This window comes from Urocitellus parryii, chromosome 13 (assembly GCF_045843805.1).
Source record: "Urocitellus parryii isolate mUroPar1 chromosome 13, mUroPar1.hap1, whole genome shotgun sequence".
NCBI lineage: Eukaryota > Metazoa > Chordata > Mammalia > Rodentia > Sciuridae > Urocitellus > Urocitellus parryii.
This window is the reverse complement of record NC_135543.1, coordinates 55,305,054-55,326,126: the sequence shown is the minus strand read 5'-3', so window position 1 is coordinate 55,326,126 and position 21,073 is coordinate 55,305,054. Positions and strand designations below refer to the sequence as shown.

At 38.0% G+C, this 21,073-nt stretch overlaps 1 protein-coding gene across 3 annotated transcripts in view; it reads right to left on the bottom strand.

The window, feature by feature from the left end:
- Positions 1-21,073, bottom strand: part of Arhgap28 (Rho GTPase activating protein 28) — a 180,271-nt gene that overhangs the window by 113,213 nt on the left and 45,985 nt on the right. Inside the window, exon 1 of one of the 3 annotated variants that reach the window (XM_026408882.2) lies at positions 10,080-10,260. The exons of the other annotated variants lie outside the window; for them this stretch is intronic. The gene's annotated coding sequence lies outside the window, so the exon portion shown is untranslated. Of the gene's footprint in view, positions 1-10,079; positions 10,261-21,073 lie in introns of those variants that run through there. 3 annotated transcript variants of the gene reach the window in all.

Here is a 21,073-nt window from a genome sequence, read left to right as displayed (position 1 = left end):
TTCCAAGAGATAGGAGACATTTACCACTTGCCTCAGGGACAGGTGCTAGGAGAAAAAAACAAAACACACAACAGCAACCACTCCAAATTCTTGGCTCCAGTTCAAATGAGAGACAAAAAGTTTTGAGAAGAGACATGAACTGGCAAAACAAGTTTTTACACCACACCACTCCAATCTGAAGACAAGGGGAAAAAATGGAGAGCAAAAGATCACTCTGAGAAATCAGAGGTCATGCTCTCAGTGCCCCACTCCCAGAATAAAGCCAGATGTATGGGGTGAGAACTGGGGTCTTCCAGAGAGTCCCCATAAAGTTCAGGAGGATATGGAAAGACAAGGAGCCTACCTCCCTTCTTTTGTGATGAAGGGACACACCTTGGAGACATATCCCAAGTTGTCACAGAAGCAAGAAGAATGAGTAGGGATGGCAGCCAAAGCTAAGCTTAATGGGGTCAGGAGTTCCCTGAATTGCCTAAGGGGATGTTCATTTTAACTAAGAGGAGTCAGAGATTGATTGATTCTCAATCAGAGAGATACACCTGGCTGGAGATAAGGGTCCAGATGGCAGGGGTTGTGACAGTGTCTATCAGAAACCAGAGGAGGCTAAAGGCTCATCTGAGAACAAGGAATGGGGCAGGTGCCAAGCTCCTGGTCCCAGACACCAGCTTCTAACCCAGGGGAACTATATCCAATTCCACTGGGTCAGGACTCGGTAAAGTCAGCAAAGGGTCCTGGAGGATGTCCTCCTGGCTGCCCATATGAAAGCAATGACTTCAAGCAACAAAAAGGAGAGAGGAAGGAGGAGGATGAAGGGGGGGAAATTGTTAATATGAATTTTACCCAGAAGCAATTTCAAAAGCACTAAATTGGATGGAACTTATTGGCTTTCGGCTGTGACTAGATTAAGTTTTTCTGCAATCTGTCCAAAATGTGGACTCAGAATTAGAATATAAATTTTATTACAGGAAATAAATAAAATTACATTCTGTGACTGTGAAATTCACGTACATTACAAGACTGATTGATTTTTCTCAGCCTCCATTGCTTATGTGCTATAAGTGAATGTTCAGTTAAGGTCAAATTCTACCCAGAAGCAGCAGCCTGGTGGTCTGGCTTCTGCATACAACCTGCTGATTCTGGCCAGCCATCTGGCCTTGTCACTGATCTTCCCTAAGCTCTGATTTAGAATTGGGATGGCCCGGGTTCAACAGAGGCAGCCCTTCGTGAAAGTATGTGGGCCTACTGAAGTCCATGGCCCTACCTGAGAGGTGAGACATGCTGCCACGCCATGTGTGGGCTCAGCATGCCTGCTCTGCCACTTGGAAAGGGTGTGACCCTTTCTGCTCACCTCTCTTTTTCAGTGTCTTATTGCGGCCATGTATTTGCTGCAGTTTCCCAAGCCATCCCAGTTCATGGTGATCTCTCTTACATAGCTAAAGACCCTGAGATTGAATGTTAGTGACATTTTGCATTCTCTTCTATTTATTTTTGTAGCTGGATGATTGGATTCCTGCCAGAACTTTGTTAGAAAGACACACATAGGTCAGGGTAATTTTGGAGCCATAAAGAATTGTCTGAGGCCTCTGCAACTCTTGAGGAGTAGATCTGTACAATTACCTCCTAACAATGGAGAAGATGTTTAAAACGCTCCACAAGAACAGACAGACATTTCTTCTGTCCATAAGACTGGCAATTAATTGAAATTGACCTCCACCCTAGAACCAGGGCAGACAGTCTTCATAAAAATGCTTTTTAGGAGACTGTGGAAAACTGTACTTGGGAGTAAACTTTAAAGAATCCCGATGAAAACAAAATTGAGAGCCTAGAATATAAACACAGTGCTCATATTTAGCAGGAGAAAACCAAATAGATGCAATGATGAAGCTTCCTGCTAACTTGTTCTCCCCAAAGAAATGTGACAAACATATGCAATTCCTGAAACTGACTATTTTGCCAGCACTATTATTCATTTCTTAAATCATGTAAATTTCATAACCCTCATCAGTAGTCCAAGAAGGACACCACTACTTATTTTGGAGAACTTTAATATCTATCTTAATATTGCAATTTGGGGTAATTTTGCAGGTAACATTATGCAGGATTGCTTTTAAATACAGTGCAAGAATACCTGGAACCAAACTAAATTGATATTTATAATATCCTAAAAAAAAAGATAGGCTGGTATGCCTTTGTGATTCTATATCACAGACAATACAGACTGGTACAATACTCAGGCAAGTATTCTTTCCAACCTAATCTGGGGAACAAAAGAAATAAAAATAGCAGAATATCTGTCTTCAGGTGTTCTGACTCCTGCTTAAGCAGCAGAGTCAGGCCAGTACTCTGCTTAAAATGTGAGATTCTGTAAGAGGAAGGGAGAAAGGGATAGCCTGACAATGTACAGTCTCCCAGATCCATTAGAATGAACTGTATTGATAGCCCAACATTCCCAAATAACAGAAAATCTGTTATTCATAGTATCATCTAGCTAGGGACTGCAATATATTCAAGAAAGTCTCATAAAAATATTTCCAGATAGTTCTACATTCACAAAGGTATTGAAAACAGAACAAAAGGAAGGAATAGACTCTAGTCAAGATGCTTTGATGTTCAGTAATATCTGTAACCTTCCCTAGTTCCCTAGATTGGGTAATATACCTGCTGAACATCCTCAACAATTGTATGAGAAATCCTATAGGGACTTTTGTAGTTTCTTTTATAGAAGAGGAAACAAAGTTTTAAAGAGAGTTTGACACTGGCCTGAAGAGGCATTGCTGGATAGGAAGAAAAGCTAAGATTCAAACTCACACAGCCTCAGAGCCAGGACTTTGTCAGGTCTTGGATATTTTCAGGCAGGCTACTTGCAGTCCTTTTGCTTTTCAGGAAGTGACCACAGCCAAAAAGCTGCTTAGGGATGGGCAGTACAGTTTCTTTGCTCATTACTGAAAGAGGGCACCACCACAGAATCAGAGAACTCAAGCATTTTGAGGACATAGGAAGCTGCCAGTAAACTTTTCAAGACTTTTCACAAGAAATCTGAAAGCTCATTAAGGGACTGTCAGTCATTTCATATGATTTCATCACTGCACTAATTTACTTTAAAACTAGAAATGTAATGTGCCAACTTTAGAAAAAGAAGTCCCAAAGAAAAGCTGACCTGTCTAATTAAACAGTGATTTATGGAAGAGTTATCCCCATCTCTAGACTGGGAGTGCTTAGTTGATTTGTAGAGGGCAAGCCCCTCCCAAGTGTGGAGACTCATGGGAGTGGTACCGGTGAGAATCAAGTGCTAATGGCTTAGTTGCTGTTTGAGGAAACCATCCTAAAGAGTGACTGGTAATCATGTTGCTGCTTGGAAGACATCCATATCCAATTAGATCCCCTAGTGTGGCCACCCAGATCTGAACAATGCTTAGGAGAGTCAACCTCAAAATTATGGCTCTCTTGGCATTTTCCCACTTCATTTTCTTTCATTATCTTTCTATTTGCAGAAACCTCAGGCCCTCCCCATGACCTTATCTATTCCCATGAAGTCATTTACAGGCTGAGAATTCCCAAATTGTGGGCCTGAGCACACTTGGGCTCTGACTCTTTAGGACATCAAATTGCCCCTCCTGGATATTCTTCACTTGAAACTCTTCTGGTCCAGAACCCACCTCCCTCCTAACTGTAATAATAACTCTCCTATTATTAACAATCATGTGATGAGGCTTCCCTGATTGCTGAGAGAATGTTCCAAGCATGTTAGCTTGTATAAATGTTCTTGCACAATCTGCCTTAGCTTACCTTTTCACACTCATCTCTGTCTTCAACTTCAATAAAATATACTAAAACTCATCCATAATTATCTCATCATGGATCCCACAAGAAGGTTGCTAAACAGGAATTCCTGGGCATGAGATATTACAGATGTTTAGAACTGAATCACAGATATACCATTTAGTGATGGACTAATCTAAAATAATGTAAGGCTGTCATCAGAACTAAATGATATGTAAGTTATCATAATCCTCTTCTTCAGATATATTTATGTCCACTATATAATATAGAGTACTTTCAAAGAAGAAATACTCTATACAATATATTATTGTTAGCTAATTGGTGATTGTTAGCTAATTTGAGGTTGTATCCTTTGGTCTCTAAAACTTCTGGAATTGATAGCTGGTGAAGATGATTGTAATAGGTTTGTAACAATTAAGAATTAACCTAGCCACACCTGTAGTCCCTAGCAACTCAGGAGGCTGAGGCAGAAGGACCACGAGTTCAAAGCCAGCCTCAGCAGATTAACTAGGCATTTAGCAATTCAGTGAGAACCTGTTTCTAAATTAAAAAAAAAAAAAAAAAAAAAAGCTGGGGATGTGGCTCAGTGGTTAAGCTCCCTGGGTTCAATCCCTGGTACCAAAAAAAAAAAAAAAAAAAAAAGAATTAATCCGATGAGGTCCTCATTGTACCTAGTTTTCTACACCACTGACTAGTAATTAACTGAGTACAGAACTTCCTTATAGTACGTCTTAAATTACTACTTTATTTACTGTGCATTATATCTCCAAATAAGTTTGTGAGTACAGAGATTTTACTTTATTCTTTTTAACATCTACAACTAGCCTAAGGCAAGATTTTTAGTAGGCCTTCAATAAATACCAAGGTCTAAGTCAGATAAGCTAAACACTGCCAGTTTTCATGATAAATGTCAAAAGTTAAACACATGAGAGACAATCATGTTTTCAAGGAATAAGGATTATATTTTATAAAAGGGAAAAATCTTTTTACCATTTCTTTTGTCAAACTACACAAAGCAAAATGCAAATGAGCATGATACCATGGGCATATAAATTAAATTAAGCTTTAAGCAAGTATTTTAATTACAATATTCATACAGATTTACTGTCCTTTATCTGAAACACTTGGGACCAGAAGTGTTTTGGATTTTTCTTTTAGGATTCTAAAATATTTGCATATACATATGAGAGATCTTGGAGATGAGACTCAAGCATAAACATCAAATTTGCTTATGTTTCATATATACCATTAACTCACAGCCTAAAGGTAATGCTATACAATATTTTCAGAGCACCTGCATTTTAGCTGTGACCTTGACATGAGATCGGGTGTAGTTTTTTTCCACTTGCAGCGTCACATTGATGCTCAAGAAGTTTTGGATACTGGAATGTTTCAGATTTTGGATTTTCAGAATAAAGATGCTTGACCTATTTTATCTGTTCATGATAACACCATTGGTAAGGAGTACAGCTATGATTTGCCTACAGGCTGTCCATTCCCAGAGCACGCAACCATGATACCATCTAGGCTCACATAAAGTAGAACACAGTAAGTGTTAAGAGCTAAGAATGTTTTAAGAATTCAAAAGAAGGAGGAAAAGTATTTCCTAAAAAGGTTCAGGATCTCAACAAGAAGGATGGGCGGTTATCCTGAAGGGCAGAGATGGTGCAAACATGACACACTGCAGGCAGAGAGGTCCTGGGACAAGCAAAACTGGGCAGTCAGGGAAAGCTGACTAAAAGTCAGCTCTTAGGTAGTATGTGGGAGAGGGGAATGTTACTGAGGGAAAAAAAAAAAAAGTTCTGTATTCAGTGGTTCAATGGGGGTCTATAGGCTAGCCAAGGAGACAAAAGAATGCATTTTAAAAGAAGAGTCACCTTGCTGCATAGGGAGTGTATAAATATTAAAGGAAAGATATTGACAACAAGGTCCTTAGACTTTTGGAGAAAATACTAGTGGGAGGGGTAGCAAGAGAGTGCTTGGGGGAAAGGGGTGGGGTGGAATTTGAATTGACCTTTAACAGACAGATCAGCTGACAAATCCAAAGTGGTCAAGTAACAACCCCAAAAGGCAAATCTTCAGTAAACACTAAGTAAGCAGATTATGGAAAACACTCAGTGAATCCACTTAAGGCTTAAGAACATCCAGTCATTCTCTGTAATACATTCCTTCTCAAACTGTAGTTCCTTTCCTTTATCTCACAACAGACCCCTACATACATACACACAAACACACACACACACATAGCCCAAGATTCACATGTTAGTGGGAAAGAGGACTAGAGATTATATTCTCCTTCAAAAGACTAGTTAGAGAAGAAATTAAAAATGGACTGATGGGGGAAGGTGGTGGGCATGCCTGTAATCCCAGCAGCTCAGGAGGCTGAGGCAGGAGGATCACAGTTCAAAGCAGCTTCAGTAAAAGCGAGGCACTAAGCAACTCCATGAGACCCTGTCTCTAAATAAAATACAAAATAGGCCTGGGGATGTGGCTCAGTGGTTGAGGCCCCCTGAGTTCAATCCCCAGTACCCAACTCCTCCCCCCCCCAAAAAAAAAATGGACTGAAGGGTTGACTAGCATGTGTGAGGTCCTGGGTTCCATTCCCAGAACCAAAAACACAAACAAAATCAGAGAGGTACAGAACAGTTCTGGGGAAACTAGACATGGAGGTCTAGAGGCTTCTTAGGTTTTTTCCTCCTTCCACCCTCCCTGCAAGTCCTAGCTCCAGCACTTCCCAAAAGTCAAGTTTAAAAACTCCTGTACCAAGTTTCCTTCTCACCCCAGCATTCTTAGCTACAATGCCACTCCTATCACTGTCACAAAAACCTAGATTTCTAGTCACACCATGTTTTTATGCCTTAGGCACTTCTTACAATTTGGAAATTACACCATTTCTCAAAAAATTCCAGGATAGGTTTGCCCAAGCTGATTTCTGCTTTCTTCTATTCCATGGATTAGAAAGCAGTTTTGAGAGGATTGGAAATTCTTATTGGTAAAAGATAGCCATAAACTGACCTAATTAAACAAAATAGATTATTTTAGGGTTGTTGTCTTTTTTTTTAAGTTTCCAGGGATGGATCATATGATTAAACCCCATAATATTTTTTAACAAAATACACAATAAGATCCATACCTACTAAATAATTCATGGTTGACAAAGCATAAAATGAAAGACAAGGTACAATGTACTGTTATTATTATAAAAGACTCTTTCAACATGAAGTCATCAGTGAGTGTCTATCTTCATTTTATCTCCTACAAAGTAACCCACTGGAATATTCATAAAGTTACTGTGGGTTCTCTCCACATTACATTGGGTAGGCAGGAGTGCCATGTGGTTAGAGCTGCCACATCTCTAGCCCTCCTTCCAAGTTTACTGAAACTCTATTGGGAAGTAGATCTCCACATTGTGGAACAGGATGAAAAGCAAGGAAAAGGCCTCTCCATTATTGTCTACTTAATTTGGAAGATTCAGATAGTCAAATATCACTTTGGTACACAAATAACTGAAATACTATGCCTTCCAGCTGTCTTTCAAAGCAAAATAGATGGACCATTCCTGTCCCAAATAGTGACTTCTGCATGGCACTAAGTTGGATTCTTGGATTCTAAACTAGTATGCTCTTCAGTCAAGCTGGGACCTGTTTGATCCCAGTTTTCCCATGTATAGTCATAAGAGAAAGGGAAAAGTTTAAAACTTTGTATTCATTTAATCAAATATATCTGGAGAATGGAGAATTGTTCATGCTTATCTTCATAGCTAACAGAGACCGGGCCTATTTACTCTGCTTACTTCCCAAAGTTTGTTTGGTAAATGAGCTTTGGAAACCTATCACTTATTTGTCACTAAAGTCACCTAACAATGAGTATCCATCTAATCAGTTCTTAAGTTGCTCAAACATTCCTCTCAATGGCTTATTTGAACTAGTAAATACTCTGCAGGCTTTTGTATTGCTAAGAAACAATTCCCTTTTTCTCAAACCTTCCATGGGTTTAGATAAGTGCTAGGGTGAATGTTCTTGGTGCAATCTCCCATCTATGTCCAGTCTTATCATCAAGCTACTCTACCGGGGGACAGACAGCACAGTGGCTGCTCTCCTCTGTCTCCCAAGACAGTGGTAAATTGCTGCTCCGTGCCTGGACTGTAATAACACTGTACATCTTGCTTGAACTGTTTTCACCCTCTACTTTTGGAATATATCCAGGCACAGTCTATGTTTACGTCAGCAGGACTGACTCAAAACACCACTCTGGGGTTTAAAACAGGCATTAAAACACATTCCTAAGCTCACTCCACTGGAGTCAGCAGGAGGCCTTCCTGTAAATCTTGAGTTCGCTTTGTCATACTCATTATCAAGAGACATTGATTTCCTTTTAGCTCATCTCCAAGGCTATTTTGTTATTGTTATTCTTTTTTTAATTCAGGCAGAACCTTGGCTAACAGACCCTTGCATTATTGTGCCCAGGGTCTTCAGAATTCCTTAGCTACCTAAGCAAGCAGAAAAGTGTTATTCTGTTTTCCAACTGATATTTTTTTCCCTTTGGTTTGTTTGAACATAAAAATAAAGTCCTTTATATTTTCCAATCTAAATATAAGTCTTATCATATTAAACTTGGTTTTGATTAACTCATCTGCTATTCAATTAAACACCTGGCTTGGAGTTTAACAAGGGACTTTAAAAATTCTGTCTATAAAAGACAGACCCATGGACAAAGCAGGCAGTAGTGGGAGGAGCCATTATATGCAGAACTGTGGGGATTATTAAAAGAAACAGTGGAAATGTCAAACTTCAAAACAAGCTCTAAATATAATGCAAATTTGCTATTATTTAGGAAATTTAAAGTTTAAAAAAGTCACCCCAATTAGTAACAATCATCAAAGCACATGTTAAATGACTATTTTCACAAATAAGCACATCCAGCTAATGTCACATCGTGGACATGCATCATGCTGAAAATGTATACCCTACCACAGACCTTGGCTGGTTTCATTTACACCTCCTGAAATCCGAGGTAGAACTTGGAAAAAAAAAAAATACTTCCCTGTCTTCCATACACCAAACACTTTCATCAAGGTACACTTCCTTACTAAACTCTAAAAAGAAGGCTTCATGGAGTCAGCGTAGACTTTACTTTTTGATTATAGAATATATAAGTAAAACAATTTTAAGACAATAAAAAACCATAAACACAGCTTTGAAAATATAAAGATAATACTACATATATAAAAAAATTCATAACACTCTGAAGCATAGGATTCAAATCTGATTTAAAGGAAATGAAACTCAAATCAACAGCAATACCACCTCTCTCAAAACTTCTCCTTTCCTCCCAAGTACAACAGACAAGACCCAGAAGAGAAACAAAAGACAAATAGAAAGTCATTGACAAGGAGCCCTGAGGATGACAATGCTCTGAAAATTAAACATGAAAGGTTTGTAAATCCATGGAAGCCTTTCTGAGGAGAGAATGAATTCATGTTTCTCAAAGTGGAGACTAATTAAGTACGCCCTCCGTCAGGAGTACACAGGTGCCAATGAATCTGGAAGAAGGTACATAAGGGAGGAACAGGTTGAAGCCAAGAAAAGATCAGAAGAAATGGGACAAATGCAGGTCACACTAATTACTCTTTCCTGCAGAGCAGCACAGAATGAGACCTCTTCCCCACTCACCTGTCCTCTGCAGGACAGGGCAACAGCCACTTCTGGCTGGTCCCCTTTGTAAGAGAGCTGAAAATAAAAAGACTTAAAAGCCTGACCAGAAAATTGCATTCATTCCATGGAAAGAGTGGAGTAACCGGATTGCGTAATACAGCTTACTTCAGTAGATGTTACTAAAATTAGATAGTTATTTGGAAAGATTGGATTAGATAGTTTAAGCCCTCTAACATAAAAACAGGAACTGGAATCAAAAGATGTTTTTAAACCATTCATTTTAAGGCATCTATTAAGATCTCAGTTTAACTAGTCTTTTCAAATCAGGATTTATCTGCTTTTCTACTTGATTTGAGCTTTAGAAACTCACATCCATATCATAACAAAAATCTGCTTTTAAAGGTTAAAAAAAAACACACAGTTTACCATCATGTAACATGATGTGCCTGTATCTACTAATAAAACTACAAGATCCACCTAAAAATAATTTTTTAAAAAAGCTATAACAACAACAACAGCAACAGCAACAACAAAAGCTATAACAACCATTTGTGGTTTTCACTTCTCTTTTAAGTAAAATAAAGAACCAGTCTGCAGAAAGAAGTCTGTCGCCCAAGTTATTGATCTAGGAAATGCTTGGAACCTTACCTTTTAGCAGGTTAAAAGTCTTGGGGATGATATTCTTAAGGGAAAAGCACAAAACATCTCTGCTAAGGTGTCTCCTCATGGCCTACAGGCTGGGAGGCCATCTCCAGCCAGCCTTCACTGCCCCACACCCGCTGAGAGCTGTCCCAGCCTCCAGCAGGACAGTGCTGGCCACCTCCAGCCCTGCAGGGCCAGAAACAAAGGGCAGTAGTTGCAAGTCTAAGTGAAGAACTAATTCCCAGTGCACATAGCTATTTAAAGAGGTGGTGCCTGCCTGAGGGACAAATGCTGCCTCTGAGCCTTCCTGTTTGTGTCTCAGCTCAAACTTCCATCCATTTCCTAAGGAAGGCTGCACAGTGTAATCAGCCTGGAGACTTATGAAAACCCATGCAGTGTGTGAGGCCAAGTTTTATAAGCAGTTTTCCTCTTTCTTCTATTTTCCACTAAGTAGACCTGAGGCATTATTAAAGCACTTTAAAAAGCAAAAGCAAAAACTGGATCTGCTGTGACTTAAAATTTTTCTTTTTTCCTTTTTTTTTTTTTTTTTTATTACTGGGGATTGAACCAAGAATGCTTTACCACTGAGCTATATACCCAGCCCTCTTCTTTTTTTTTAAATTTTGAGACAGGGTCTTGCTAAATTGCTGAGGGCCTCACTAAATTCCTGAGGCTGGCCTTAAACTTGTGATCCTTCTGTCCAGAGCCACTGGGATTACAGGTTTGCACCTGCACTCAGCTAAATTTTTCTATTCTTGAAAGATTTATAATGCGAAATAGGAAAGAATTTGTGTGATTAAGCCAATAGATATCAAGCAATAATACAAACAGAAACAATGTGAATTCTGGTCAGAAGACCGGGTTTGACTAGAAAAAGCCTCTCCAGGCTGGGGTTAGCTCAGTGCTAAAGTGCTTGCCTAGCATTCCCGAGTTCCTGGGTTCAACCCCCAGTTTCATGGGGAAGAAGAGAAAAAGGTTTCCCACTGGCTAGTTCTGGGACTTCAGAAATACTCACACTCTCTTAAAGGCCTCAATTTTTTCATCTGAATATATAGGACAAATACAGCTACTGTGAGAGCTGTGAAGAATGACTATAAGACCCCACACTTGACCTTAAGTACTAGCTAGATCAGTGGTAGAGCATGTGCTTAGCATGAGCAAGGTTCTGGGTTCAATTCCCAGCACTACAAAAAAAGTTGGATTGTGTTATCATTACATAGTGGTATTCAACTTCCCAGTTATTAGACCTTAGTAGCTGGATAAAAAAGTTAATATAGTTCCTCTCCAAAATGATATTATGCATACACCTGTTTGCCTGTATATTGTCTGATTTCCCCAGGAGCACCTATGCTATAAGTGAGGTAGAAACCTCATTTGTTACACTGAAAAGAACTGTTCGTGGCATCTATTAACATAAAATAAATATTTGTTAAGAGATGAATGGATAAATGTGTAATTTCATTTTGTTTTGTTGTTGTTTTTTTGATACCAGGAATTGAACCCAGGAGCACTTAACCACTAAGCCACATCCCCAGCCCTTTTTTTTATATTTTATTTAGAGACAGGGTCTAGTGGAGTTGCTTAGGGCCTCACTAAATTGCTGAGACTGGCTTTGAACTCATGATCCTTCTGCCTCAGCCTCCCAAGCCACTGTGATTAAAGATGTGCACCACTGTGCCCAGCTAAATGTGTAATTTCTTTTTTTTTTTTAAGAGAGAGAGAGAGAGAATTTTAATATTTATTTTTTAGTTTTCAGTGGACACAACATCTTTTGTTTGTATGTGGTGCTGAGGATTGAACCTGGGCTAGGCGAGCGTGCTACCGCTTGAGCCACATCCCCAGCCCTAACTGTGTAATTTCTAACAAAATCAAGCACAATGCTCTACACATAGTTAAGCCTGAAATAGAGATTAAACATCTATAATATAAAAATCCCAAATCTGAAATGTTCCAAAATCCAAAACATTTTGGGCATCACTCAAATCTCTATTCCCAATTTTGGATTTTCAGATTAGGAATGCCCAGTCAATAAAATCTATGTCAAAATTCCAAAAATATGAAACAGTGAATTCCCAAATTTGAAACACTTCTGGTCCCAAGCGCTCTAGATAAAGTATACTCATTCACTTGGATTAGAGAATGAATAAGACTTTCTTCTATAAAGAAGAATCCCAGGGAAAATTCAATGTAATAAAATTTTAAAGTAAATTGGAGCTCTCAAAAAACAATTGCAATAAATGAGACTGCATGTTCTGTAGACTCATCCTGTTCAACCATATTTTTAAGATTAATGAACAAAGGAACTTCCCACATCATGAGTATTGGGTAGAATATTTAATATTAATTAATTCGCTGAAAAAATCTTAACTTGGTTTAGAGTGTACATAAAATCTTGAGCCTGCTTCTGTTAAAACAACGCAACATCTTTTCTCTGTTGTCCTGAAGTGCTTGGCAGCAGTGGGACTCATTGATTTTTTTTAAAGAGCATTACCCAGACAAGAAGGATAAAAACATATGTTCCCTTGTGGTTCTTCTGATCCAACTGCTAATGTTTACTATAACATAACGGCATGCTGGGAGACAGGATGACCTCAAGGAACTGAAACAAAGCATTTAGTTTTCACATTATTGCCCAAATTCAGTTTGGGCCACTAGGAACTACAAATCAATTCCTGATGACTGTTCATTAATCTACTATGTGGAAGAAATCGACCTCAGTGGATATTTGTTCATTTTATCATCTTGCCCAGAAAGAAAGGATCCCAAACCTCAAAAGATCATGTGATCATAACTCCCTCCTGCATCTAAGGAGCTCTCTTGCTCTAATTGAGAAACAGAAATCTACATGTTTCTCTTATTTTCCTCTCTAACCTATCTTAGTTCTCACTTTTTAGATAGGACAAGAACTATTCTACTGCAGATCTTTTGCAAATGTTAATAATGAAAACTAAAAATTTAAGGTTGCTTACTCTGAATGTAGTTATTTTAGTTCCAAAATCCAAAAGATTTCCCATATGTATAGAAACTGAACATTCTATAGGTTTTGGCCAATGAAAGTGATTCCCTGAAGAACAGAGAACAGTGGTCAAATAAAAACAGAAGTAACTGTAGCTAGGGTAGAGCCCAGTGACAGAGCACTTGCCTAGCCTGAGGCACTGGGCTCCATCCCACCCCCCTCCCCCACACACAAACAGAACTGATAATCTTTTTATGTTTTTCTGAATTAAACAATTCAGAGACTGGGAAAATGTTCCTCCCCAAAGCCCTTCTCCCTCCTCCCTCCTCCCTCCTCTCCTCTCACTTAGCTGCCCAAATGCTGGAGGGATTTTTTAATTGAATAATGAAAGATTCTAAAGAAGTTCTTTAACAGCTTCCAGCAGGCAGGCTTCCTCACCTTACATTTAGCCTCTGGCCTGACAAATACCAGTCCACCTGGAGCTTGTGAGTTTAACTACAGAGGGTTATCAGATGTGGCTTAAAGGCACACGCACATTTGACCCAGGGGAAGTAGGAGGAGTGATTGAGGGTGGAAAGGCTGTCCAGCAGGCGAGTTTTTGTTTCTGAATCTAATATAAGCACTCTTGTAAGGTCCCAAAAGCTCTGACATCTTCTCCTGGGAATGTTAATGTACCGGCCAGCTATCTGTAGAATTGCTTTACTGCCCCAGTTATTGACAGCCTTATGGATGGCACCCTCTACTCTATTTTGTTAATAGATAGAAAGATAACTTCAAATTACATCACAAGGTCTTGTTGTGCTATTTCTATCATTATTTCAACCCATACATCTTACTTTAATAAAATTTATCTAACAGTTGCTAATTGTCTCAACACTGCTGATGTCTGTTAATAAACATTTGCCACAGAAAACATAAAAACCAATCTTGTAAGAGAAGATGATTTATAGGTACAACTAAAAGGAACAAGTATCATAGAACACATTACCCAAATCCTAGGATCCTACCTAGCAACAACAAGGTATGTACAATTTATAACTAAATTAAAATGATTTTTTTCCTTATTGCCATCTGTTGTTCTATGGATGGATAGAGATTTTCTATCAGGTGACTCCAGTAACTATGATTTGTGGGGAATAACATAAGTAAAACAAGGTTTCATTGGAATGCTAATCCTCTAGATAAGAAAGTATTTTGATAGCAAGTTAATTCCAAGAGGTTAGGGCTCTTTCTCTTCCAAAATAAGTAATAAAGGAGACAATATCTCTTCCTCTTTTTCTTCCTCCCAACTGGTTATGGGCAAAGAAGGGCTCTCTGCTGGATGCTATGAAGACACAAAATGTGCAGTACAAGTTTCCTCTTGTAATCAATTAAAAAACTGGTTAGATAAGCTCAGAAATCAGGATAGTAAAAAGGCAGCAAAGAGTAAAGAGGTGAAATATAACCTGATACTGGAATACAGAGCATGAAATGAAAAAGGCAGAGGTTCTAATTCTGGCTTTGTCACTGCCAAGCTGTGTGATCTTGGGCTAATTTCATAATCTCCCTAAATTTTACTTTCCTCCTGAATAAAAGAAAAGATCATTCTAGTACCTGCATTATGGGGTCATGGTGAACATTAAATGAATTATGAATGCAAATCCCTTAACAGAGTGCCTGGTTTTGGAAGTCACAAATGGTAACTCTCATGCAGAAGGAAAAGATTAAAGAAATAAAGTGCTATGGGTTTTCAAAGGAGAAAGAAAATGAGCTTCCACACATGAAATAAGAGATATGAAGTTTTCCAGCCTGGAAATTGCTTTGGAAGAGTGTGACTGTACAGGATATCCCTGATCTATGAAAAATGATTTGAGAAAGAGTGCCCGGAAAGAGCAGGAGCCACCTATCACCCCTTATCTCCCAGTTGTCCCACTCTCTTCCTTTCTGGGATGCCCCTACCATAGTTCTAATCTCAGCTTGAACTGATCCCACACACAATAAATGGCCTTGGAGTCTCTTCCATCCCTCCCTCAAAACTGCTTCTTTCTGACTACCAAAGAAGGTCTCATTGGCTATCTTAATGTCTAGGAGAAAACAATCCGAATATTCATAAAAATGGAAACTATTTCTGGCCATGATGGATTAACTAGTATAGGATTAGCATTTCCACCATAATTAACTAGAAAACTGGAGCAACTCTACCAAACACTGTTTACAGAGATTAGACAGAGAAGTGCAAGCTGTGATCCCAGAGAGAAAGGGAATGATTGAGTCCTATAGCTTCTTATCGCAGGCTTTTGCCTGCATGCCCCACCAGACTGGCAGTGCAGTAGGAACTCCAAGAACACTGGGTCTCACTGACTTAAGGAGAACAGAGTTCAGGGAGGCTCAGGCAGATGGGATTTTCTAGAAGTACCAGAGGGGACGGAGCTAGGTAGACAAAGAGCTCTAGAAATCCACATAGGGTTTTCTTGAGTTTGTTGTGGAACATTAAATCCTACATGTGCAGGGTCAATTTCACAAAGCTGGGCAAAATACAAATGAGGATCTCAAAGTTAAACAATTCTCAGAGCTTCTAAAAGGCAGGGAGTGGTCTGAATTTTGAGCAGTTAGACTAGAAAGTCTGTGTTGACAGCCTTAACCTTTAGGTCACAACTCCAAATGTCTTCCACTTTTGTACAACTAAATCAACTCTTAACTAAAGGTTACTCTAGAACTTCCCTAAGAAAACTTACAATGAAAGACAACAAAACTTTCTACTTGCCTTGTACCAAACAATGCCAAAATGACAGGTCTAACAATCAAAAATTACTATACATGTAAAGAAACAAGAGAATGAGACACAGAAACAGACTTAGAAATGAAAGCATGGAGGAAAATACACACAAGTACATTAAAGAGCATTCACAAATATGCTCAATTACTTGAGAATTAAAAAAAAAAAGATTTGGGAGGATAAGTGAAAACTATAATACATGAAATTTTCTGTAAATGAGAAAGACATCTGAAATAAAGAATTTACTAGATGCATTGTCAGCATATTTACTGGCTACAAAACAAGAGACCAAAAAAATTTGAAGACAAAACAATATTAAAAACCACCCAAACTGAAACAAATAAAGGGGGAAAAACTGAAAAACTTGAACAGAACCCCTGTGCCCTCTGGGACAACATCAAGTGATCTAACATATATATTACTGGAGTCCTGGGATGGGACTCCATACATATTACTAGAGTCCTGGGATGGGAGTGCGTGCGGTGAGGGAGAGAACACTGATCTAAAGAAACAGTGGCTGAATTTTTTCCAAGTTTATTGAAAACCATAGATCACAGATTCAAGAAACTAAATGAACTCCAAAAAAGCGCTCTCTCTCTCTCTCTCTCTCTCTCTCTCTCTCTCTCTCCCTCTCTCTCTCTCTCTCTCTCACATACACACACAAAACAGAGGCAGGCATATAATAAGTACTTGATAAAAATTGAGATAAAGAGAAAATATTAAACTAGCAGAAAGGGAAAAACAGTCATATACAGAAGAACAGTAAGAATGACTATAAACTTCTCATCAGAAAAATATAAGCAAAAAGCTTGACATCATTAAAGTGCTAAAAACAACAACAACAACAAAAAGCTCAACCTATAATTCTATATCCAATGAAAGCATCCATCAAAAATGAAGAGTAGATAAATACTGTTTTAGAAAACAAATGTTCAGAGAATTCATGGAAAGCCGATCTACACTGTAAGAAATGTTAGAGCAAGTTTTTCGAGCAGAAGGAAAATAATACCAAATAGAAATTTGGATTTATATAAAAGAATAAAAAGTATAGGAAACTAGGCTGGGGCTGGGGCTCAGTTGCAGAGTACTTGCCTGTCATGTGTGGGGCACTGGGTTAGATCCTCAGCACCACATACAAAAATAAGCAAATAAAATAAAGTCATCTACAACTACAAAACAATTTTTTTTAAGTATAGGAAACTGTAAATCTGTGGACACATATACATGAAATGATATCATTTGAAGGTGAAACATGATAAGATAAAATGGCATATTGTAAACTTTGGAATGACCACTAAAAATAATAAGAGCTGAAAGAGTGAAGAGAAAATGGAATTCTAAAACAAAACAAAATACCTCAAATAATCCAAAAAGAGACTAGACAAGAGGGAGAAAGGGGGGAAATAATAAATGGGATAAACAGAAAACATAAAAATAACAGACTAAACTTAAGCAAATATGTTGTCTATATAAAACCTTTAACTCTAAAGGCATAGGTACTCTACAATAGAAATGAAAGTATGTCGTGTGCAGGTATGAATATGTTAACAAATCCTACCATTAATGTACGACTATAATGCACCAATAAAAAATGTGGAATAAAACAGATGTCAATGTATGGCCTAAGTACATCATACAAACACTAATCATGAGAAAGCTGGGATGGCCATGTTAATTCAGACAAAACAGACTTCCATGTTAGTCTGGGGGCTATATGAAGTGGGTATTAAGACTGAATCGGTTTCAGAAGATTTACTAGGGAAAACTGTCATGAAAGACAAAATAGGGAGTAAAGTCAGGAATTGGACATGGAAAGGCCTCCAGATGTGAATGGAGATCTGACACCCGTGAACATAAATGGGGAGAAGATGATTTGAGTAGGAGGAGTCTCTATAGTACAGGCCTCACAAAGCTCAGTCAGGCCCATGGAGAGCACCCAAGCAAAGACTGCCCTCTAAAAGTGCTGTAGACAGGCAGAAACAGCCCAGCTCAAATACCACATTGGGCTGGCGGCATCCTGGGAAGAGTACAGACTCTGTAGGAAGGCTGAGGCAGACCCCCAAATGTGAGAACTAAAGCTGGAAGCCAAGTATTCTACTTTTTGGAAAGAAAGTCTAAGCCTCATGACTCTGTGGCTGCTACAATTTCAGAACAAGGCATATGGTTAAGAACAAAGAGAAATATTTCTAAGTGATAAAATGCTAAATTCCTAAAGAGAACCCAATGACCCTAAATGCATAGGTACTGAACCTCAGGTTTTCCAAATATTTAAAACAAAATAAAGCATGCACTTTGACCACAATAAAATTAAATTATAAGTTGACAGAACAAAAATACTCAGAAAACCCCCAAATATTGGCAAACAACTCACATTTAAAAAACCTGGAAGAAATCCCAAGGGAGATTAGAAAATACTTAAAACTGAATAGTAAGAAAACTACACATATCAATATATATGGGATGCAGGCAATGCAACATTTAGAAGGGATTTCATAGCAATAAAATATTAAAATGGAGAAGCTGGGCAAAGTGGCACACACCTGAATCCCAGCAGCTTGGGAGACTGAGGCAGGAGGATCACAAGTCAAAGTCAGCCTCAGCAAAAGTGAGGCACTAAGCAACTCAGTGAGACCCTGTCTCAAAATAAAATACAAAATAGGGCTGGGGATGTGGCTCAGTAACCGAGTGCCCCTGAGTTCAATCCCCAGTACTGCCCCCTCACATCCAAAAAAAAAAAAAAGAAGAAGAAGAAGAAAAGAAAAAAAAATGGAAAAGATACTTTAAAAATCTGTGATCTAAGTTTCCAGCTTAGGGAAGCTAGTAAAAGAAGAACAATTAAATCTCATGTAATCAGAAGCAAAGAAATAATGAAGACAAAAGCAAAAATCAATGAAAGAGCAAGTAGGAAAATAAATATTTTGAAAAAACAGGTTTTAGAAAAATGAATAAAATTGATAAACTCATAGCTTGACTTGGTCAAGAAAAGAGAATAAAAGACAAAAATGACTCAATGCCCTGTCATTGCACATACCTGAGGCAGGAGAATCACAAGTTTGAGGCCAGCTTCAGAAATTTAATGAGACCATTAGTAACTCAGAGAGACCCTGTCTTGAAATTTAAAAAAGTAAAAAGTACTGGAGATGTAGCAAACAACTCACTTTTAAATAACTTGGAAGAAATCTCAAAGTAAATTAGAAAATACTTAAAATTGAATAGTAAGTAAACTACACTTATCAACATCTGTGAGATGCAGCCAATGGTAAAAACACCCCTGAATTCAATGCCTAGTACCAAAAAAAAAAAAAAAAAAAAAAAAAGAAAGAAAGAAAGAATGAATGAAATGAAAAGAAAAAAGAATGAAAAGCATAAGATTATCCCTAAAAATCCTACAGATAGAAAAAGATATAAATGAAATATTGTGACCAACTTTATCCCAAGAAATTTAACAACTTATATGAAATGGACATAATTCTTTAAAGATAAGTTATTAGAACTAAGCAAGGAAGATATAGGCTCTACCCATATTTATTAGAGAAACTGAATTCATAATTTAAAACATTCCCACAAAGAAATTCCATGCCCAAGTAAAAAGAACCATTCAACATTGAAAGAATAAAGGATACCAAACCTGAACAAACAATAGAGGTGAGGGAAACCCCTCTCATATCATTGTAAGAAACCAGGATAACCTTGAAAGTAAAACCATACAAAGACATTCCAAGAACAAAACCTACAGATTGCTGGACATGTGGTGCATGCCTGTAATCCCACCAATTTGTGACACTAAGGCAGGAGGATCACGAGTTCAAAGCCAGCCCAGGTAACATAGTGTACACTATCTCAAAATAAGAAGTAAAAAAGGCTGGGGATGAAGCTCTGTGATAGAGCACCCTTGGATTCCATTCCCCATACCACAAAATAATAACAACAAAACCCTACAGATCAATATTGTTCAGCAAATCAAATCAGAACTAAATGATGACATTTGTGCCTAATTGCTAAAGCCTGTATAGATAATTACTGTTGAGTCATATTTCTTTCTTAAATCACTGTAAGTCATCTGTTGCAGATGAAGACATATTTTTAAAATAATTTTTTACTTATATATGACAACAGAATGCATTACAATTCTTATTACACATATAGAGCACAATTTTTCATATCTCTGGTTGTATACAAAGTATATTCACACCAATTCATGTTTTCATACATGTACTAAGTGAAGTTAGCCATTCCAAAAAACCCAAATGTCAAATGTTTTCTCTGATATAAGGAGGCTGATTCATAGTGGGGTAGGGAGGAGGAGCATGGGAGGAATAGAGGAACTCTAGATAGGGCAGAGGGGTGGGAGGCAGTGGGCATGGGGTTAGAAATGATGGTGGAATGTGAAGACTTATATTTTTATTGGTCACTTGGCTTAATTGATTTTGTTCCATCATCCCAGATGTAAAATACCTGTAAAAACTGAAATTGAGCAACAAAATATCATTTATGGTAACTTTGAAATAATGTTTGAAGATTTATTATATTCACAGAATTGAAAACTGGGGACTTAATGGGTCTTGGTTAAGCACACTCCAGACTACCTAAGTCAATGCAATAAAATGGCTGGTACACAGCAGCCACCTATGAATTCTAATGTTTGCACTTTTTTAGTACCTAGAACAGAGGATAACATGTAAGTGTAATTGTTTGCAGAGTTGAATTGATTAAGTATGGAAACTGGATGTAGAATAACATTACAGAAGTTATGATTGATTTGAATCCTAAAGCAAGGTTAAAAACAGACTCTAACCATCTTAGTTTGTTTGCTTTGGGAACATATAGCTCATCTCCAACTGGACTGCAGCCTCAAGTGGTAAGGCAGGCTTTAAGTTCCTAGGAATGGGTTGTTCCATAAGGCCAGGGACAACACTGACTCTAGCTGAGGGTTTCACTGATTCTAGAGAAGCCTCATTTTCCTCTAAACTCTTGTAGCACTTTAAGAAGCTTAACACATACTTTGATTATCTTGAGCTATTTTTGTAGTAATTAGGAATAATTTAAGGACAATTTCTTTATCACATCTGTATACACAGTGGAAGTCTTGCTATTGTTTTCAATTGTCCCCCAGCATAGTTATAAACATTGCTACCACAGTGAATACATTTCCATTTGTGAATCATAACAATCACTTAGTTTTCCTTTTAAGTTGAACAATGGGGGATCATAGTAGATCTGACTTTTTTTTTTTTTTTTTGGTACTGGGAATTGAACCTAAGGGTGTTTTATCACTGAGCTATATCTCTA